General features: G+C 40.2%; 1 pseudogene across 1 annotated transcript in view; it reads right to left on the reverse strand.

Moving 5' to 3' along the window:
• The window catches only part of LOC306881782 (glutamate receptor ionotropic, NMDA 3B-like), a 44,148-nt pseudogene that overhangs the window by 16,606 nt on the left and 3,629 nt on the right, over window positions 1–23,913 (reverse strand). Inside the window, exon 2 of the transcript in view lies at window positions 4,517–5,154. The product of the transcript in view is annotated as a glutamate receptor ionotropic, NMDA 3B-like (transcript). The remainder of the gene's footprint in view (window positions 1–4,516; window positions 5,155–23,913) is intronic.

Consider the following 23,913-nt stretch of genomic DNA (forward strand, 5'->3'; position numbering starts at 1 on the left):
GTGTGGCTAAATGAGGCCATAAATGATATGCACTCTGTGTGACCATAACTGCACACTTCCATTAAAACAGAGCAGAACAGAGAAAATAAAAGCAGAAAAAATTGATTGCCTGGATCATTAATTTCTCCTGATAGCCCTGAGTTTGACCCCTTGATCTGGTGTGAAAGCAGAAGTTAAAAGACAGGAGATAATGTGTTAGCCATTGCAACAAAGCTGATTTCCTTACTGAGATTTCTATCCTATTACTAAACGTTACGAAAGCATTAGCACCGCAGAGGAACAATAATCCCTCTGTTGTGTTGTTTTCAGTTGCTCACATGCCTGTGCTTCAATGCTACACGCTCATTTCTCAGAGCAAATACATTTCTTAACATGGGGGTGGTGGTGGTGGTGGTGGGGGGGGGGCTCTCACACTGTGAGGTGAATATTAAAGATTACATCACTGCTTTCAATCAGGTGGAAAATCTCAGGGGTCCTCTGTCACACATTTTTTTCATTTTTTAAAAGTTTACTTATCTGAGCAAGACTCATATAACAGCGGAACTTTAATCTTACATCTGAAGATGCGTTTTTTCTTTCTTTTTTTTTTTTACCACAAAAAATCTCATTTGTGGAAGTGAGCAGATAGGTAAGGCTTCTTTCAGCATTCAGTGATAAGAGTTCTCCTATAGTGTGCACAGGGACTTGATCACAATCCAAGAAAACTCTATTTGTTTTCCAGTTACACCTTAGATGGAATATAAAAGGCCCTGTTTGCACTAGTGCGTTTTCATGTTAAAACAGTGTTTTAGAATGAAAACGATCCCCGTTTACACTGGCGTTTCCGCTGCGTTTCAGAAACGATCTCCGTTTACACTACACAACCGAAAACGCATGTGACGTGACCATCCATGCAGGTACAACCATAGATATGTATAGGCAGATTCCCTATTATTTAGATGGCGGATGCGTCTGCGCGCTTGGAGCAGTCGAATGGGGAATCTACCTATACATATCTATGGGTACAACAATGAGCATGATGTTATTGTTTACACAGTCGTCAAGGATACTCAGAGAGAATATGGGCAGCCACGCCTTCGTTTTCTTAAGTCTCTGTTTTGGTTAAACCCGGAGTATTTAAACTAAAACGGGGTCTGCAGCGTTTTCAAAAGTCTCCGTTTTCAACCTCGTAGTAGTGAGCGATAGGCGTAACCGTAGCAAAAGTTATGCGTTTTAAAAGGAAAACACACTAGTGTAAACGGGGCCTGAGTTCCAAACATCAAAATGCATTTTTTAAATATTTGAATATATTTTAATTGACAGTAGAACTGTTTGCTATGCCTATAGATTTTTAACCTTTTTTATCAATACAAACTATTAAGTATCTTGATTTTGACTGCACTGACTATGGCCACGTACACACTACAAGTTTCAGGAGTGACAACCGCATTTAAATGCAGGAGTGAGTCCCGTAAATTATCGTCCATGTGTATACGGAACAGCATTCACTCCCGTATTTGTAAACATAGCAACATTCTGTCGTCTCGCAGGAGTGAATAAAAGTTTAGCCGTTTGTTATGTGCTATTTTTTGACTAAAGACTAAAGACTTTTGTCGGTCGATTTTAACGAAACTACAGCTGATAGATGTGCAGCGTTGTGTTTATGCTCGGGAGGCTGCTTAGAGAGCCCGTCTTACAGTGTTGCCATGTCCTCATATTTACAAACGCTTTTAGGCATGTTGTTTTGTCTTAGCTCATAAAGATGGAGTTATGGAGTTAATAAAGTGGTCTGTCGTGGATATGAGATATATGATTTTTTTTTTGGTGTTATAAAGCATTTGGGTGTTTTAGTGTTTTTTGTGCTTGTCCTTTTTTTTTTTTTAAATGCGCTCCCGTATTTTAGTGAATTATGTGTGTACAGAACGCGATTAAGGTGTAAAAGGTGAACTGACAACCGAATTTATCTGCAGTGTGTACGTGGCCATGAAAACAGAACTTGAACACTACTGCCTTCTGTGCTTCTTAATTGAACTTGTTTCATAATTGATAAACAGTTATTGAACCGATTGGAACCAACACTGAACTGACTTAAGCTGAATATTGACACTATTGTCTTTTTAGAGCTGCTTTACAGCAGAATTTGAATCTCTCCCATGTTTGATATATAACTGATTCTGTTATTTTATTGTTTATTACTGTGAAGCTGTGATACATTTATCAACATTTAACTTACAGTTCAGCAATGTAAATCGCCAACTATTTAAAAAATAATCATAAAATATTTTTATAATAATAAAAGCAGCATGAATTAATGATTCCATTTATTTTATTTTATTTTACATTAAGAGAATGTATTTGTCAAAATACCAAAGCAGCAGCAGCAGCAATAATAATAATAATAATTTCTCCAATGTTTTTATCCTGAATGAGAAATTGTAAATATATAGTCCATCAGGATCTATACAACAATCTCTGTATTCTGTGATACTAATAGACAAGCCTCCTCCACTAACACAACGCATCAAGCTGAGAGGCAGTGGACAGCAGGCTCTGAGCTCTTGACATTGAACTGGACACTGGCATTGAAGATGAAAAAAGAACCTGGCGACCTGAATGCAGAAAGGTTTTTGTCCTGTTTATGGATGTCAGTCAGTGAAGAGGATGCAGTAGTGTCACAAATGGCTTCCACATTGCTGCAAATGCATCACTGTGTAACTGCTAACTTGACGGTTTATGTAAATGCACACAGGGATATGGTTTTGATTAAGGAGGTATAAATGTATTGAAAATACCCCTGAGTCAGTTAATTGCATTTTAAAGTCTCCAGTGGCTCCATCAGGAAAATAGCTTTAAGATATGAGGCCATAGCGTGGCCGAGACAGAATATTCCTTTAACTTAATAATAGTGGCTGGAATACTAATACAGCTATTTTCCTTGGAGAGTATTTACTACCTTATAATTCCCTTAATGTAAAGCATGCTTAATTTGTCTGCGCACACTAATGGCTAAAGGTGAATTTAAAGCTTGAAATGACTACACTGCATGATCAGAAAATTAATTCATGATTACGAGATAAGATAACATTTTAAAGTATTGACAGTGTTGGAGAAGCTAATTTAAAACAGTAGCTGGATAAGCAACAAGATACGCATAATCTACAGCAGCCACAATAAAGCAACCCTTAATAAAATAGTTAGCAAAAATACTTAAAAATATATTACATATATATACACACATATATATATATTAGATTGTATGAAAAAGGCTTACTGGGTATCACATAACAATTATATATAAAAAAGGGACCTGTATTAAATGTATGTAAACCATTAGCAGTGACATTTTGCAGCAAAAAGTCTTCTGCATTATATGTCTGCTCACTGCATCCTTAAATTGATGTGTCATGATACAGTGCTTTAATTTTCGGTTTGCACACAACAGTGTGACCTATGATATTTGACTCTTTGAGACATAGTTGTTTCCTTCACTAATGGCTAATTCTGAGACAGATCTCCAGATCCCCTGTAGATAAACGAGTTTGAAGGCCAGGGGTCCATAAGCCATACATGTGTCACATGCACATTCCACATTAATCAGAAATGTGAAACATGGTAAATGGGGTGCAAAAGGTGTGCTTTAATTTTCAGTTTGCATTGATTGCATACACATGCGTAACCTACGGCATTTGACTCTTTAAGACATGGGCCTATATTTAATAAATAAGACCTTGCATAGATGTTTCCTTTGCTTATTTTGACACAGTATCCAGCTTTATTGTGAATGATAGGACCTGAACGCAATGGGTTCATGTAAGCCACACTCAAAAAATTACACATTAATCAAACATGAAGCATGGTAAATGGGGTGTAACTCATGATATTTTACACTTTAAGAACCATAAACTTCAATAAATAAATCATGGTTGCTTCCTTCACTGATTTCCTAATCTGACACAATCACCAGCTTTATTATCAATAACTTGGCCCATGGGTTCATATAATCTGCACATGTATCACACTTACACACTAATCAGAAATGTGAAACATGGTAAATGGGGGTACCTGTGCAATATATGTGCTTTAATTTTCAGTCTGCAGTCTGCTCACATTTGTGACATTACCTATGACATTTGACTCTTTAAGAGACACAAACTTTAATGAATAAACCTTGCAAGTTATTTTCTTCACTAATGTCCTATTCTTACACAATCTCCAGCTTTATTCTGAATAACTAGGCTTGAGGGTCATGGGATCATATAACCCTGCAAAAGTGTCACATGAAAATTGCAAACTAATCAGAAATGTGAAACATGGTAAACTGGGGGGTACCTAGCCTATTAGTTATAATGTGACATAAACAACAGGGACATAGCAACGCTAAACACTATATTGCTGTTGTTTATGTCTCATTATAACTAAATTGGCTTGTTACTGGAACAACAGCTTGTTACTGGAAATTGTACTTTGTTTATGAATAGTTGTGGTATTGCTACGTAGTAAGCTACTTAGCTGTAAAATGTTATACATGTATGCTTACCTGGCAAGGTATTGTCCAGAGGAGGGCAGCTCATGTTTATTGGGCTTGTCGAAGCAGTTGACCATGTTCTGGATAAGAGCCAGGTCTGGTCTTACCATGGTCGCAGCATATACAGCCCTGCCAATGAGCTGCAGGGTATCCCTAATGTAGAAGTTGAGAGGCTTGCGATTGACTTCCCCATAAGCCAGAAGACCCAGGGGGGAGCCAATGGAGTGTAGAGAATCCAGACTAAGCGGGTATCCCATGATCCAGTGCATTGGGGGCAACGCAACGCTCAACTGGTGGGCGCTGCGCAGCACTCTGGCTGTACATTCAGGGTCGGAGCCGAAAAGCACCACAGAAGACGCCCGAGCAGAAGGAGTCCTGCTGAGGAGCTGTGAGAGAAGCTCCATTACCTTGTCTTCGCTCAAGTTTTCTTCCAGTCTGGACAGGTTGAGGGTCTCCCACAGGTGCCAGTGGGCTCCATTCAAGCCCAGATGGCCCCGCTGTTCAAGCTCTTCCAGCATTCCCGTGTTCTCACCTCCCGGACAAAGAATGGCCGCTCCGCCCTGCCAGCCTCCCTTCAGCAACACCGCCAACAGCAGCTCCGACAGTCCTGAAGGTGGCGTACGTGTCATCATCTTTAAATGGAAGCGGTTCTGAAAACAGAAAACATATACAGTTAGGTCAAGCGCTGCACAATTAAGGCGAAATAAAGGCAAAACAACATGAGGGGTGGTGATGGCGCAGTGGATAAGACGCATGCCTTTGGTGTGAGAGACCCGGGTTCGAATCCACTGTGAGACACCAATGTGTCCCTGAGCAAGACACTTAACCCCTAGTTGCTCCAGAGGCGTGCGACCTCTGACATATATAGCAATTGTAAGTCGCTTTGGATAAAAGCGTCAGCTAAATGAATAAATGTAAATGTGATATGGCTAAGTGCAATTATCCAATCCAAAAAAGAGCAATTTCATTAAACAAATATAAGCAGTGGGTTTCCAAGTGTGAAGTTTTATTACACACGAGCAGCTTGTGGTCCAGTGTTTTCAGTGTTTCAGAGCACCTCGGTTCACAGGAATGCTGCTCCACTTGAACTGAGTTTTGGTTGCTTATAACGTGCACTTTGGGGAAGCAACATGCACCATCTATCTTTCCAAACTTCAAATGAGAAGTGCTTATAAACCAGCTGTTGTCAACAAAAGAGAAGCTTTAAGACAGGGATGTAAAACTCAATTCCTGGAGGGCCACAGCCCTGCAGAGTTTAGTTTCAACCCTAATTAAACACACCTGATGCAGCAAATCAAGTCCTTCAGGCTTATTTGAAAACTACATGGTATGTGTTTTGGAGCAGGATTGGAACTAAATTCTGCAGGGCTGTTTTGCACCCCTGCTTTAAGGGCTCCCTACTCAATGGTTTAATGGATAAACAGCCATAAATATAAGTGTTGTAATTTTACATACTGTATTGAATATTATTTTTATTATGATATTTTAATACTATTTTTTATTTTTAAATGAAATCTTAATATAGTAATATTTCTCATTTGTGAATTTTTTTATTTAGTAATAGGCTAATAATTAATAAACAACAACAACATACAATATTAATAATAATAATGTATTGTCATGATATATTTTTGGGCCAAATTGTGCAGCCCCACAAACAAACACAACAAACCTGCAGCTAACAAAAAAGCAATTTAAATGGCAAATAATTTTTTTTAGAAATTAAAAAAACAAGGGCAACAAAACTGTAGCTTAAACACACACATACACACATTTTACACTGCAATTACAATTTTTATTAAAAAGAAGTAAATAAATAAAATTGCAATTAGCTAATGTCTTCACACTGACTCATCAAAACAAAAAACAAACCCCACCAAAAAATACAGATATCTTCAGGCTGCAAATGCGTATTGTATTCCCTAATACCTTTACGTTTGAATAAGTAAGAGGGAAGTCTGGGGAGAGTGTTAGATCTCCTGTGACTTCCATCTCCCAAAGCTGCCTCATAGGCAAATAGAGGAATATATTACTTACTCTGAACTTATGATGACCTCATACTCAAGAACACTGAACACAATACTTGTTTTGATGCAATCTTGGAAACAATTGAATCACTTGAATAAAAAACAGACACTAAAACAGTGAGGAAGAGCCGTCAGCTCTCATCTGAAATAGCTCCTGGCCATTTCTACACAGATACTCTGCTGTTTTTGATGTGGACTGACAGGGAGGCATGCATGAATGTGCTGTGAGAGTGAAAGATTGGATGCTTGGGTGTTCTGAGGGGAACAGCGACTGTTTGAACCTAGTGGGGGGCTGCGAGCAAGCAGCACGGGGCCGCGGCGCTGAAGAGGAGTCCCCACGCAAAGTTAAAACCTGCGTGACTGGAATAACATTACAGCCAGCGGCTCTGACACACGTCCCTGTGACTTTCACTGCTACTTAGGGCACACGAATTAGCACGCACACTGACGACTCCATGCGGTGATGCCAAACCGGATGAATTTGAAGAAGAAAGATAAAAACATGCCATTCATTTGGTCTCGAAGTTCTGCTCTGTTGAAACAAAAGAATAGGGCTTCAAAAAAAATAGAAATGGACCAAGGGGGTCCCAGGGTTGTGCTGTGTACATATGGGAGCTTAGATAAGAAGAGAGAATGGGGGCAGGCTTATCTTTTATTTACCAGTAAGTCCAGGTGATGCCAGGTGAATAGCAAACGAACAAACAAGCAAACAAACAAACACCGTCTATGTGAAGGCAAACTTTCAGCCTTGAGGCCTCTCATTGCTCAATCGATTTGAAAACAGCTGCTCCTCCAAACAATATCTGCGTCCGGTAGGACTTTACCCTTCTCAAGTCTAAATGGATCCACAAGCTGACAGCATCTGAGCAGCATGAGCAGTTTGATTTGTTCTCCCCGTCCTGGAAGTTTAGTGGGAAATGTCTATTTCCATTTCCACTTTTCCCACACCTTGCAAGCAATTTTCACAATCTGTCTCAACACTGGGGGGAAATAAATGGCTGCTATTTTTTTACCTGACGTCTCATAAATGGTCCAAATGCTGTAGAGTTACATTTCATTAATATCTAATATGGCAGCATACAGGTTTTGCAGACTAATACAAATAGTAGTTTGGCCATCAAATTACGGTGCAGGTGTGGAGGACGGACGTGCTGAATCTATCTGTTACTCTCACACAGTAATGGCACCTGATCCATAAACAAACCATAACTGAGCAGAGAAATTGGAAATTACTGCCTATCTTCCTGAAACAGATGGCTAAACTCTAGTAAAACCCAATGATTTCTGCTCTGATATTTGATGATTTGGTGCGGTACCTAATTTTGAAAATATGGTCTTTTTTATACATTCTGCACTTAATTTTATGAAATTACAAATAAAGGTGACTGACGATTCAGATAAATGTCCACTGAATAGCAGGGATGTGCAAACCCACAAATTTTCATTAATTACTAGACAGTGGGTTGAGAGAATGATTAACTGATTAATTTACTCACCTACATGTTGTTCCAAACCTGCATGACTTTTTTGTGAAAAAAAATAAAATAAATAAATATCCGTTTTGGTTACCACTTTTTAATAATTTCCGGGTTTCTCAGTAGCAGAAGTCATCATAGTTGGGTAAACTTTGAGAGCAGTGAATGGGAGAGTACGAAAAATATATTTTTTGCATTCCCATTTGCTCAAATAGCAAAAGAAAGACTCAACGATAGTGTTTTCATGACTTTCAATCAAAGGAAAAAAATTGAGGAGACTGAAAACGGCAGTCGGAAGAGAGAACAATGTCAAATTTACTGTCCCTCCCATAGAAACTGCATTAGCGTTAACTATTTTTTTTTGTAATTTGATACAAAGGTGATATAATACTAAATAAAGTGTTATAAATGTACATACAATCAAAAAAAAAATTTTTTTTACAAAAAAAAAAAAAAACAAAATATAAAAAACTTTCGAAGATTTACAATGCTGATGACTGTTGAAACGCATCATCACAGTTTTGTGAAAAGGGTCCATTGCACAGGCAAAACAAAACACTGAAACATTTCTCAAAATATCTTCTTTTATGTTTTACAGTAAATTATGGAAGTAATTTATTTTCTTTTTTTTGACTATCCCTTTAAGGAAACCCTGCATAATATGTTTTTGGGTTATTTCCACCACATGGGTTTCTTAGGGCACTGCAATTGACACAGGGTAATTATCCTGAGCTGTGACATGGAAAGACAGAAGGTAAGAAAAACCCATAGGAACCCACGTTAAAGTGCTCTGGTAAAATATTGTAACGTAATAAAAACGTAATATTAATATGTAATTTAAAGATAGTTTAATTTAGATCAAAGGGAATCATTTATGATTTTATAGGGATTTGAACAGAATCACTGTTACGGCGATTCACTGAACGAGCTGTATAACAAACGCTGCACTGGATATTAAAATCCAAAATATAGTGAAAACACTATTTAATAGCACGGTAACAAGATCGGCAGATTAAGACGTTAACTTGTGAGCACAAAACACAAGATACTTCTCTTTTCAATATAAATAAGATTTTATTTATATAAACCTAAGACATGTAAACTAATCTAACACAAGCATTCACACATTCACACGTTGCAGAAAGAAAGTGAGGAAAGGATGAGTTTAAGAGAATGGAAACGTGAAATCCCAAGTTTACAGCAATATGTTCAATTGCATAGACCTGAACAACCACCAGTCACGTATTTAACCCTTGTTTTGTGTTTCTCAATGAGGCTAAGATTTATATTAAATACACCAATTCAATTAGAACCTGGAGGTGTTGCTTGCTTGCTATGCCTGTGTTAAGGGGTTTCCTTTGTGTCGTTGTTGTTGCAGAAAGGGGGTTCCCCGAAGTGTCTGATTGGTTGAGAGTTCAGTAGTCGTGAAACAAAGTCTTGGGAAGCCAATGGAGTTGTGGCTGGTAGAAGTTTTGAGGCGGTCACAGACTCCAGTTGAACTCGGAGACGAGGCGTGGCGGCAAAACTTAACCGAGTACACGAAACGGAACTCGCAACGGAAAAGAAAATAAAGTAAAAGAATAAAAGGATGTAAAGACTAGGCTGTTTTCTTCTCATTATGGTAGAAGCTGGCACGTGGGCCAGAGCACGCTCAAAGAGCAGCGTCAAAACGCGGTGGCAAAAGAGAAGAAGATGAGAGACTAAGAGGACCAAGAGAGCATTTTTAAGAAGAAGAGGACCAAGAGGTTGTAAGAGAGCATTTTTAAGAAGAAGAGAGAGTTTGATGGTGTCCTGAGTTTTTAAACTCGGCTTTCAGACCGTCCCATCTGGACGTCTTGACCAATTAGATACTGTCCTTGCTCAGGGTATTGCTTTGTTTCACCACCCCATCAATAAATCAACATGTTATCTGTTCAGTCAGAGGTCCGAACTTTACAGGCTCTTGCAAAGTATACTTTTGAACATGATTTCTATAACAAGACTATGATACATTTGACAAACAATTGATTGGAAGAAACATTTAAAGCATGATTTTTCAAACTCATACATACCAAACACGCATAGGAATCCTTCAGCTATTCAATAATTAATGAAAAGACATACATAATATTTGATTAAAACATGATAGTCTAATATGTGGGCTACAAACATAATATGGGGTTCTGCATAGAAATGTCCTTTTAGGATGATTTTATGTGCATATGAAAAAGAAAGTCTTTGTATAGTTCTATGGAGAACGAAGGCATGTTCTTTAGACAAAGGAATTTTGGTTTGGTCTGTCTTCTATGTGGGGGAGAAGTCAGTCTAAGGAGGCTCGTGAATTAAATCGTGGAACATGTGATGGCCATCTCTTTGACCATCAGTCTTGATTATTTGCCCCAAATTTGACGGTCTCCTTCCTGAATTGGAATTATCAATAAGTGTTCTTGTCTCAAGGTTGTAAGCTGTTCTGTGAAAAAATTGGTTAGTTTACTTGCTTCAGACTAGTAGTGCCAGAATCAAATTTATGACATTGTCCTGTTTCCTTGGGGCCTCTCTGAATTCCAGCTCCTCAGGTTTCAATGTTCTGATGGATCTTAAATTTGTCTGATTCAGTCTCTGATATTCTACAATATCTACTATTTCATCAGAATTAAAGGTTAATTTTGAAAGGCTATTAATGGTGAAAGATGTTTTAAAGAATCAGATGGTCTATGACAACTGGCAGAAGGGGCTAACGGGGCCATGCTAACCAGCCAAATCTTGAGCCCTTGGGTCTTGCTTTCAGAAACAGCCTGAGGGAGCGTAACAGAATGAAACAGAACTTAGGTGTCAAGACATGTTTCTAAAAGCAAAACTATTTTTGACTTGACATGCCACATCAAAAACACAACATTCGGGGTGCAAAACATGATGCAACAGCCTACAATTTCTATCTGCATGTGTACACAGACTAACATTTAAAAAACAGCAGATCGAGACCGCACAGCCCATGTTAAATGGTATCGTAAATGTCAGATATTCAACAAATAATTAGGCTAAATATCTATAACCTTTAACATCACACAAATATCAGAGTCAACACAAAAATGGTAACCTTGGGTTTCTGCTAAATAATAGAACATTGTTCACATCAGGCGATCTGAAGCCCGGTAGTAATTGTCTTGACATTTATATGCGGACTTGTTAACAGAAGCTGTGTTTTGATGCAGTGCTTTAATAGAAATAACTGACTCATCCTTACTCTGTAATCAACTTTTGATATTTTTTTTCATCTTCTTAGCTCCACAATGTTGTGCCAAAGTGCTTTAATGCCGTAAAAAATGGCTTATCTTGATATAAAATTCTGCCTCACAATGTTTTGAGGAAAGAAATATGATGGCAGAGAGAAATGTGAGGGAAAGATACATCAATACTGCTTCTCCTCTATTAAGAGTGACAGTAACTTAATTAAGAAAGACCACTGTGGGAACCGGTAAAGATTTGCCAATGTGAACATTTTTTAAATACCTACACAGGCTTGCAACCCCCCCCCCCCCCCCCCCCCCCCCCCACCCAAAAAAACAGATGTCTAATTACAGAATAAAAATGAGGCTCTCCTTGGGTCTCTGACTGACATCTGAAGAGGATCATGCAGGGATAAAGAAGTGATTTATGCAATATATTATTATACATATAAATTGTTTGGTGTATTATGACCTGAGGAGTGATTTATGCTCATGTATCTACACTATTTATGTAAATTAATCTAGAAAAAAAGGGTTTAGCATAATTAAAAAGGGTGAGCAGCTTATATACAGTATGTGATGTCAAGAGTAGCTATCATGCTTCATAAAGTGTTCATGTGGCTTGAAAGCGATGCTTAAATACTTGCTCAATCTGCCATATTAAGTGGCGTCCCCTCTGTGTTTAGTTAGCCACATCATTAGGCATAAGCGTGTGTTAGCAAATGTGTGACATCCCAAGTCTCCAACTGCACCCGAGGCTCACTTCAGCATCAGATAAGCAGAGAGATGGCAGCTGCTCATAATCGCTGCACTATCATCAAAGTGCTTCATGTCTTGTTATACATTTCTGATCTGCTATGATAACAATTAAACACATTAAAGAAAATAAAAACTTCTGATGCACAGTGTCCAATACTAAACTAATTTTTAACTCATCAATGTATGTAATACCCGAGCCACCATGGATGGCAACTTTTAACCCTAACCCATGATTCTGTTTGACCGTCTTCACTATATGTCTCAGGCTACATCCAAATATGCATATTTCCTTATGATACATTAAGTGAAAAAGAGAAAAAAAGACAATCCAGATTACATTTATACTATATAGAACTTACTTTTTAAACAGTTGTGAAGTACTTACTCAAAATAAGTACCTAATTAGAGAATTATGCAGTTTTGAACTTTCACAAGGATAATTTAATATTGTGTGTGTGTGTGTGTGTACATATATATATATATATATATATATATATATATATATATATATATATATATATGAATGCTTATATTTTGTAGAAACAGTAATAGAAAGACTCTCTCTCTCTCTCTCTCAAACAAAGTATTATTGTATACTTTTTTAAAGGTAAGAAATTCATATTTTGTTGCTTTTTGGTTTAATAATTTATGAATCATATGGTTAATTGATTGCTTTAGGAATTAGGCGTGATTAATGGTAATCAATTGCACTGAGATCAGAATGCTAAAAATACTATGTGTCAAAAGCTGTGACTAAAACTGCATTTAAATTTTCTTATCTTAACTGTGCATATGTGGTACAGGAATCAAAACCTTATATGGTGTAATGATGAAAGGGAAACCAAAGCCAAGAAACCCAAAGCTCAGCTCTTTTAGCAGCTGCCAGTGTGAGCATTTTGCCCCAAACTGTGATTGTTTTCCTCTCCAAGGGCGGAAAGTGTTTTTTCTCCTTGTTGCTGCTGCTTGTTATTTTTTTTGTGTGTGTGTATATCACTACATCACTGTCCTGTGTGCACCGCTGCGCCCAGTTTGCATCTGAAGTATAATAGCATTTCTGTGTTATTAAATGTTAGCAGCCTGACCTGTTATTAGTCTTGATAACATTTCCAAATCTTGTTTGCTCCACAGTGACCCTAATATGACACTGCAAAAATGTCCCATTCCGTGAGTGAAAGGAAAGCCCATAAATTTAGAACTCCATAGGGTAGAAAACAGCACTGTAATGAGTTTTTGAAATCAAAATATTTCTTCTTGGAAATATTCACACTTTATAATAGGAGCAATCACTCACATTAGGCCTGGTGAATAGTGCACTGCGCACTCCCACTGGGCGATAAAGTAATATTTGAAAATGAAAGCCATTTGGAGAAATGTGAGTTTATGAATGAGGTGATTTACCAAATGATCCTGTCCAAATTCACCAGAACAGAATCTTAAACATCCAGCAGCACACGCCAGAGGAATGAGTCCTTGGTGAAGGTGTGAAAGCTGTCAGACAGCAAAACAATGAGTGTAACCAATTCTTTGGACATTAGTTTGACATATTACTCGAGAAATAATATTACAATCATAAAGCTTCACTTATTACTTTTTCATTAAATGGAAACTGCTACAAAGGCTGGCAAAATATGCGCAGCTGCCTGCTTGGGAATTAGATATACCATTTCAGATATTCCAACAGTGACGTTTAAAACGTCTTAGGAATAAACTTAAGCATCAGCTTTTCGTGCAAAAAAAAGTTTCAGTTAATTGCAAAGACAGTCCTTGAGGAGCTGTGATTTAGTGCTTTGCTTGAGGTCGTAATGTTGACAAAGCAGGATTGCTCTCTTAGTATCTCTCAAAGGGCAGGGTCATCCTCACAAGGTTTGGTCATAGGCTCTAAAGTTGTATTTAAAGAAGTATGTTATTCTGCCATTCAGTAAACAAAATATATAAAAAAAAAACAGCTCATCTGCCCTGCCTCTATCTTCCATTGTTTGGACAAACAGGTAGCCCCATCCCAAACTCTCGTCATTGGTTCAATCTGAAACTGACATGTTGGACTGCATAAACTGCAGTGTTTACACTTTTTTGAACTACTTATTGTTGTGTCTGCAAATTTAATTGGGCTAGAAAGTATGGTCCCACTTTATATTAGTTGGCCTTTACTACTATGTACTTACATCAAATATAAGTACAGTGTACTTATTGTGTTCATATTGTATTACAAAACACTTTAGCTGCTATTGAGGTGGGATACGGGTGAGGTTAGGGACAGGTTTGGTGATCTGGGTAGGTTTAAGGGCGGGTTAAGGTGTAAGGGATGGGTAAACAGTGTAATTATAAATGTAATCACATGCAGGTATTTAAAAAAAAAAAGTTCTTGACAAGAAAGTTCAGACAGCCTGATAAGAAAAGGTTAACATTTAATGTTTCTGTTTAATTGTAACAAGTTTGAATGCTATTAGTGTTCTGATGGTCAGATGAGACCTTTTCACCAGAAGTAAAATGTACACAGATTAGATGTCTTCCCACTGACACCTCTACCAAAATAAGTTCCTCAGTTACAGTAAATCTACACAAAGTATGCTTGGGAGCAATTTGTTCAAACCAACATGCTCTGAATCCTGATTTCTCACACTCTCTGGAACAGTGTTCAAAAATCCTTTTAACTGTGATGTAAATAAATGTACAGAGCCGTGTTAAACTTTCAGATTGCTAAGAAGTTCATTAGCATTACTTCCGCAAGGCGTGCGCTGTGTTTTGCTCAATTAGCAAGGAAAGCACTATAGGCAGCAAGAGCTGCCATCCACAGTCAGCCTGAACTGCATTGAAATCCTCTCTCTGTATATGCAGCCCGCTCGGCCCGGCCTCATCTAGGCGCTTCGTATGCAAAGCTGCTCTCAGAATGTTGACTGATAGCATTTGAAACGTGCAAAGGACATCACAAGTAAAGAGTAATCTTTTCAGGCTTTATGCAAAAATATCTTCAGTGAATCATGCTATCTGATTCAAAGCCAGGCCGGTGGTTAGGCCTGCTCCATGGTGGGCTTCAGAAAAGATCCTATATATGATGCATGATGCGTAATGTGTCCCAGGATTAATGGCATGATTAATTATCCATTAATAATTGATAAAATTTTAATTAACTTGAGGATAAATTTATGATTTAAGTAACCCTTTTAAGCCTGACCCATGAAACGTTGCTACATGTCAGTTGATGGTGTCACTAAGAAACTATAAAAGATATAAACTGATTTTATTATTGCTAATGGCTGAAAAGCCAATTATGATGATGGCTTGTGATAAAGTGAGAAGTTTTAACAAAATACTGTTCCTTCTATGGGTGTCTTTCAATGAAAAAAAAACAGCTTTACAACAGCTGCTTTTAAGCTCATGTTCCAATTGCTCATTTTTGTAAAGCGCCTCAGCACCTCTCTGTTGTCATCTCTGAATTTCTCTAATCCAAGGACTATTGGTCTGTTCTTTGCAGATAATGATGATTTCATGCTTGGATTGCAATTTTTGGTTGACATTTACATGGTCTCTGCTCAAAAAGAATAACATTTTGCAATCGATGTCTGAATACGGCAGGTCTGAATCCTCCCAGGAGGTCAGGATGCCAAAAAACTGAGTCTGTTGGTGGGTGGAAATTTATCAGGCTGTGGCGAGATGAAGGCCTCTGGTTGATGGCTTTGGGAAGGGTATAAAACTCTGGAACAGGACATATGAATGTGAAGATGATCTAAAATTCAGCAACAAAGAGAGTCGTTTTCTAGGATATAGGTGATTTGATGGATATATTGCTCTGAGGCCAAAGGCAATGAATTCCAGAGAAGGTGTATCATTTAGGACTAAAGGCAGATAGCGGTAGAGCTAGAGTTATCTTTGTAAGTCTTCTGGACTGAAGTATTCATTCTATTAGACTCTCTTAAAGTTCAATGGGCTTTAAAACCCACTTTATGGCAAGAAAGTACAGATATGATTATTCACTCCCAAACATAAAGGCAGCTATTTATTAAAATTAGGGCTGTCAATTTAATGTTAATTTGGCAGAATTAATTATGGAAAAAATGTGTTAAATTTACTAACCCATTTTTAACACTAGACGTGTTTTTCATCTTGTTCTAGATTGAATGCCATTGCTGATGAACATGATGCAGTGTGTCATGTAGCCTATATTGGAATACATTTACAATGGTGTGAAAAAGTGTTGGCCCCCTTCCTGATTTTTCATTTTATTGCATGTTTGTCACACTTTAATGTTTCAGATCATCAAACAAATTTAAATATTAAATTTAAATACTAAATACCTGTTAAAACATAACTGTGGTTCATCACACCTGAGTTCAGTTTCTCTAGCCACACCCAGGCCTGAGTTCCAAGAAGAAAACTGCTGCTGAGTAAAAAGAACATAAAGGCTCATCTCAGTTTTGCCAGAAAACATCTTGATGATCCCCAAGACTTTTGGGAAAATACTCTATGGACTGACGAGACAAAAGTTGAACTTTTTGGAAGGTGTGTGTTCCATTACATCTGATGTAAAAGTAACACAGCATTTCAGAAAAAGAACATCATACCAACAGTAAAATATGGTGGTGGTAGTGTGATGGTCTGGGGCTGTTTTGCTGCTTCAGGACCTGGAAGACTTGCTGTGATAAATGGAACCATGAATTCAGCTGTCTACCAAAAAATCCTGAAGGACAATGTCCGGCCATCTGTTCGTGACCTCAAGCTGAAGCGAACTTGGGTTCTGCAGCAGGACAATGATCCGAAACACACCAGCAAATCCACCTCTGAATGGCTGAAGAAAATCAAAATGAAGACTTTGGAGTGGCCCAGTCAAAGTCCTGACCTATTGAGATGCTGTGGCATGACCTTAAAAAGGCGGTTCATGCTCGAAAACCCTCCAATGTGGCTGAATTACAATAATTCTTCCAAGATGAGTGGGCCAAAATTCCTCCACAGCGCTGTAACAGACTCATTGCAAGTTATCGCAAACGCTTGATTGCAGTTGTTGCTGCTAAGGGTGGCCCAACCAGTTATTTAGGGGGCAAGCACTTTTTCACACAGGGCCATGTGGGTTTGGATTTTGTTTTCCCTTCATAATAAAAAACTTCATTCACAAACTGCATGTTGTGTTTACTTGTGTTATCTTTGATTAATATTTAAATTTGTTTGATGATCTGAAACATTAAAGTGTGACAAACATGCAAAAAAGTAAAAAAATCAGGAAGGGGGCCAATACTTTTTCACACCACTGTATATGCCCCCAAAATTTAAGATATGAAGGAAAAAAATGCCATATTTGGGCAAGAATGCTGTTTTTTAATGAATATCTGCACAATTGCAAATGTGATACTGATTTCAAGTTTATTAAACAAGGAGTTCATATTGTTACATGTTAGATGCAATATTGTCTGTGTTTGCTCAATTTCTGTTCTATTCTATTGAAGTTCTATTCAAATTCTTTGGAATCATTCTATTTCTTTCAAAAGCTACATTTTTGCTTTGTCTGTTCAATGTTTTTCTCATTTAACACAATAATAACTTTATCTTTTGTGAGGCAATTTCTCAGCTCAAAACATCATGTACTTAATTAGTAAAAAAAATTGGACAGCCAGGAATAAATTTATATTTTTATGCATTTTTATATATATAAAATAGTATTTCTTTAACCTTCTTGCAGACCCCTCTTGAAACCCTCTTTGAAAACCTCAAATAAACACAAAACCAATATCTATATGCAATGTCATGTCTAATTTGCCAAATGGTGGTTTGTTTTTCTTTTTTAACAAGAGTAAATACCAGAAAAACATACCACAAATAGCAAAAGGACAAACCCATGAAAGAAGAAAAAGAAGACATATTATATGCAAGTTACATTTTCTGGAAAATCTTTTTAGGTTTAAGGAATGTTTTCATCTACAATCTATTCAAAGTAGTTGGTGGTTTGATGGATTTCCAGTGGAATAAAATATGATGGCTAGCTAATGAAGGGTTGAAGGCTATGATATTTGTTTGACATTAAATGTAAAATCTATTTCTAACTGTAAAAGCAATAGTTTTACCTGTCAAGGCTTCCTTGTGCAGGGCATCTAAACCCTCATTAAATCATGAGTGAGTGATTCATTATTAATGATGGCCGATGTTCAAGTGTTTCATAATGCCCGTGGTTTTAAAGGTGAAGCTGTAAATAAATACGGGCAGTTGACGTCTGCACCCTTTAGTTCTCTGTGTCATTTATATGGGGGAAAAATAATGTTACTCGAGATGTTAAGGCAGTGCAGGTCATGTTTTCAGATTCCCTTGAAATGGCAAACGGTAAACAAAAAAAAAAAAAGATGAAAGTTAACAAGAATTCTGATAGCCAAGCAATGTGCATTTAGGGGGCTGGACAACCTTGCAAGAAGGTGCAAGGAGGCACAAAAGGTAATTCAGCACAATGTCTGCAATCAGCAACACACAGCCAACAGTAAGTGAGTCTGACAGAGCTGAATAAACACTTCAATGCGGCTGTCTCCGCGTATCCCTGTTTAACACTGAGAGTATCTTAGGAGAAAAGCTCCATATTGCACTGTAACTGCAAAAACATTAAAAGCTTGAGGTCGACACAGCTTCAGGCACATTACATTACTGGGAAAATTTTTTTAGTTATCTGAATGAGGGTGGATATTAATGAATCTGTTGGTGAAACGTCTACTGCTGCTTCAGATAAAAACTTTTAATTTCTCCTTTCTCAACTGGCATTAAAAACAATAAAAGCTTTGGACGAGTGATATAAATCCTAACTGCTCATAAAATAAGTAGAAATAAAAGTGCCGCTGGTGTTGGAAGGAATATTCCGGGTTCCATACAAGTTAAACTCAATCACTAGCACTTGTACTATAATGTTGATTAACAATTGTCTTACAAAATTAACTTGATCCTCTTTAAAAAAAATACAAAATCTGAATTACTTACTGTCAGGATTGTGGACTGTTTTGTGTGTGTTTTGCTCCCCGTGTGACCCAGTTTCCCCATGTTAATTGTGTTAATTGATCCCAGGTGTGTCTCCTTAGTTCCCTGATTATCCTATGTTTAAAAGCCCCAGTCCTTCTATGAATGTTTGTCGGTCGTTGAATTGTCTTCCCTGTCCGTGATGTGTTTCCTGTGCCTCCCATGCTCCTAGTTGGATTAAAGATTCTCGTGTTTGTGAATTCCTCGTCTCCTGGTCTCCGTGCTCCCGGGCAGAGTGTGACAGAACGACCGACCTAATACAGATACCTCTACGTTTACCTTCCGTTTTGTTTTCCGTTTTACCCAGTGTTTTTCTTTCCGTTGTGACCCATGGATCCCTATGTCCGGCCCGAATTCCTCCTCCTCCTGCTGGAGCAGGGGGACCGATCTCTCGAGGACCATACAAGACTGTTCCTGATGTTAGCTAACGCCACCAGCTACCCGGACGACGTGCTCTGCTCTTTCTATCATGGAAGCCTGAACACCGCGTGCAGAGCGCTGTCGTCCGAAGATGGTCCTCGAGAGGATTTTGCCGCTTTTGTGGAGTGGATTCTGGTGAGAAACGGATCGCCTCTCACAGTCTCCTCAGAGGATGATCTCGCCAGAACCACCCCAGACCCAGAGCCCAGCCCACCATCTCCCCACGGTGCGGAGCACCAGCCCGAGCCCACCGATGACGGAGAGCCATTTCCCGCCGCGATCTGCGAGCCAGCGCGAAGCCGAGCGACTGAGCGGATGATCGCCCCGGAAGTAGAGCCCAACCCGTCAGACCAGGTGCGAGAGCCGGCGTCAGTGCCCATCACGAGGGAGCAAGCCGTGGACGGTGTGAGCGTGGAGTGGAGCTCCGCCCCCTGCACCGCGGCTGAGGGTGAGCTGAGGACAAATCTGGGACTGCTGGACAGAGAGGGGGCGTCCGACTTTCCAGTGCCGGCTACTCGCAAGTGCCCTCCAGTGCCTGCTCCTCGCAAGTGCCCTCCTGCATCTCCGCTGGTCCCGTCCAGCTCTCCTGCGTCCCCGCTGGTTCCGTCCAGCTGCGTGCTGCAAGAGCGCCCCCGAGAGTCTGCGCTGCCCGAGCGCCCTCCAGTGCCGGCTCCTCGCAAATGCCCTCCAGTGCCTGCTCCTCGAAGATCCCCACCCTCCCACCCGCTCCTGCCTCCTCCACCGCTGTCGTCTGGCAGCCCCCCCGCTCGCCCTCAGCCCTCTATCTGTACGGTGCGAGCCCCGTGGGTCTGCCATCCTCCAGCGTCGCCGGGGCTGGAGTATCCCTTACCTCCGCCTCCAGCCTCCGAGGCCCGGACTCCGCCTCGGTCCGTAGACCCAGTGGCTCCACCTCGGCTCCTAGCTCCCTCGCCTCCACCGTCACCCCTCGATCCACCAGCTCCACCGGGCTCCCTCGTCCCTCCGGCTCCGCCTTGGTCGGGCGTCGACCCGCCATCGCCTCTGGACTCCTCTCCTCTGGCTGCGCCTCGTCGCTCCGTTGGGCTCCTTCCTCCCTCCAGCTCCACCTTGGTCCTCAGTCGCTCCGGCTCCGCCGCGGATCTCCGGGTCTCCGCCTCCACCTCGGTCACCAGAGCCCTCGGCTCCACCCTGTCCCCCCGGATCCTCGGCATCCCCCTGGCTCGTTGGCTCTCCGTCTCCGCCTCGGGCTCCTCCACCACCTGCTCCGCCGCCGTTGGTCGGCCCCCTGGAGTCGGCGGCCATCCCTCCTCCATGGCTCCTCCCTCCGTCGGCTCCACCTTGGGCCATTTTCACAGCTGTGGCCTGGGTCCAGCTGAGCGCCTCCTGCTCCGGGTCCCTCCTGTCTCTTCCCTGGCTCCTCCCTCCTTCGTTGCCTCCTTGGTCTCTGTCGGCCGGCCCCCTCCTGGATGTCCGTCCTCCTCCTGAGCCGCCTCCCTAGTTCCCACCCGCCCCTCCCCTTTGGATGTTTCAACGGTGCGAGGACGCACCTTCCGGGAGGGGGGGCGATATGTCAGGATTGTGGACTGTTTTGTGTGTGTTTTGCTCCCCGTGTGACCCAGTTTCCCCATGTTAATTGTGTTAATTGATCCCAGGTGTGTCTCCTTAGTTCCCTGATTATCCTATGTTTAAAAGCCCCAGTCCTTCTATGAATGTTTGTCGGTCGTTGAATTGTCTTCCCTGTCCGTGATGTGTTTCCTGTGCCTCCCATGCTCCTAGTTGGATTAAAGATTCTCGTGTTTGTGAATTCCTCGTCTCCTGGTCTCCGTGCTCCCGGGCAGAGTGTGACACTTACAAAGAAAGTGAATGGGGCAAATTTAAAAACAGCAAAATCACATTTTAATCGGCACCATTTTCGGTTCCATCATCACGTTTCCATTGTTATTAACATGATATTTTAATTTTTCTGCTTTTTCTAAGCACTCAACGCACTCTACATTGTGAGGGGGGATCTTCTCATCCACCACCATAAAAGGCTTGTAAAAAAGAGAGAACCAATTTTGTCTTTTGTTTTATTTTTTTAAAGAGCAAGAAAACAAGTCAAAATTGCTTTTGAGATAGACATCATGCCACAGATGCTGTCAACTGAACTTAACTTGTTCTACTCTCTGAATATTGCTCTAAGTGCAGGAGTGTATTTTATGAACCGATGCAAGTTAAATAAGGCCGGATCTCTCCCACAGAAAGTGAAATCCCTCCACTTACAGCTTAACTGAGGCAGAGGCATTTTTGTGCGGATGGACAGGAGTGCATGAGCAGTTATTAATAAGCATGATAGCAGAGCTGCATTTGTGTGCCTGATGCATGATGGGAACGTTTGTCACATCTTCTGTCTTGCTATCCAGCCCAAGTCTTTTTTTTTCTATCCCTTCAAAAAAGGGGAAGATAATTGAAACATACTCACGAGAGAGTTGGGTGAAAGAGATAAGACAAAACTATTGGAAATAAAAAGAAGAGGGAGAAGAGATGGAAAATGACTTACAGAGAGACTTTGACACACAGAAGGGAACTTTGCATCAAAAGTACGCATAGTGCTGAACTGTAATACCCGCTTATGCAAATCTCTCCCCCATTCAGAATAGATGCCGTTTGCAGGTTCCCATGCCAAAACGAACAGACGCTGCTGTTTCTCTTTCTGTGTGTTTTCTCCATCATCAAAGCAATCAGAGAGGCTATAAGATTGCAGATTGAGATATAGACTTCAACCAGAGCCATGCCGAGTGGATCCTTCAAAGGAAAATTGATTTAAAATATCAGTTAGATGATCGAACCGATAAAAAGATCAACAGACTGTTCATTGTTTCGGTATGAGCAGTGAAGTACGCTATGATTAGCACAATGAAAACAGCATCAAATATTCATTCCATAACAAAACAAGAATTAGCCACTCTGGAGAGGCATCGTTGGCATCAGTGCAGCCTGGTCAGCGCTGTGCCCGGCATAATGCTGCCAACAGCCAAAATAAAGACAATGAATCATTTCTGTCATGAGATCTGAACACCAGAGAGATTCGTTCAGCGAGGCACCATATTCAGAAGCAAAGTGAAAACTCAATCACCTTATATTGAGAGATCAGGCACCACTTCAAAGCTCACCTCAGGCTGAAAGAGGGTTGAATTTTCAAAGACACACATTTTAGAGCGGAAATAAGGTATAAGGTCGGGAAAGAGTCATAAGTACCTCAGGGCACAGTAGTGCCACTTATTGGAAACAGACTTATAGATTCAATTAAACTCTCATATTCTTGCAACTGCACCAAAATAGAGAAAAACTTGTTTTTTACAACACATACACCAACACGGAGCATCCAAAAACATCCCTCAGCTTACTTGCTCAATTAGTTTTGATGGGTCAGAGCATTCTCGGCTTACAGTATATGGGCATTAACCCAAATCCAGACGGTATTAAACCACATACGCGGCTGTGTATTAAATCGTATGAATGTGCTGGGGTGCTGTAATGCTAAGTGCCTGGCAACACTGAGCCATCTCGGCCCTGTGAGCGCAGCTCGCAGCATTCTTCCTCACCTGGCTGATGCACCATGCTCTTCCCCCATCCTCACTGTCACAGACCTCAGCGGCCCATCTGTGCTTATCTCAGCCCTGCACATGTGGGAGATTACAGACCATCCCCTCCAGGTATTTCACACTTTATTTACACCCTCGGCCTCCATAATGGAGCGATCCAGGCTGCAGACAATCACAGCAGCAATGCTCCGATGATCAGCATTGTTCCGGCTGGGAATAGGTGTTGACTTGTGTGCATGTGTGCATGGCATTGTAGCAACAGGAGTGTAGACCACCTCTATGACTAATAAGTGCTTGCTCTCCAGGTGCTTTTAGAAATATTTATTTTGTGCAGTGCACAGAAATGGGTAATGTTGTATGGTTTACTTCAGCTATGCATTTTACACGCTGCACTGCACATGCAAATAACAGACAAGAAGGTTTTGAGCTCATTTTCCTTAAAATTCAATTTCAACACAATATGACGGCACTCCATTTTACAATGTGATTTCTGATAATGTATCTACTGTTGCATCTCTTTCTTTGACTTAGGGGCCATTTACACAGAACACGTTTTAGTATTCTACTGCAATGCTTTTCCATTGTTCCTATGTAACATTAAAAGAAGTTCAACTATTAAAAAGCATGTCTGTATGCTACTTTTTAAATGCAAAAACACATTCTGTGTGAATGGCCCTTTACAATCTACTATATAACAGATACAGTCCTTGAATTTGAAGTTGAGTGCTGATATACACTGAATAGCACTGGGACTTTTCACAGTTTGTATCACTTCACTGGTCTGTGTTTGTGTTTTCCAGACAGGCTATGTGTAAGTGGTGGAGATTTTTTCAGTGACTCTTGTTGCAGATTACATTGATATGCCAGTAGGTGGCAACAAGTTACTGTCTTTATGAGTGATTTAGTGAATCATTCATTCAACCACTTCATTCAAAATGCTGGTTCATACCAAAACATGTGACTGTTTTATGGATAACTCTC

This window comes from Barbus barbus (genome assembly GCF_936440315.1).
Source record: "Barbus barbus genome assembly, chromosome: 15".
Taxonomy (NCBI): domain Eukaryota; kingdom Metazoa; phylum Chordata; class Actinopteri; order Cypriniformes; family Cyprinidae; genus Barbus; species Barbus barbus.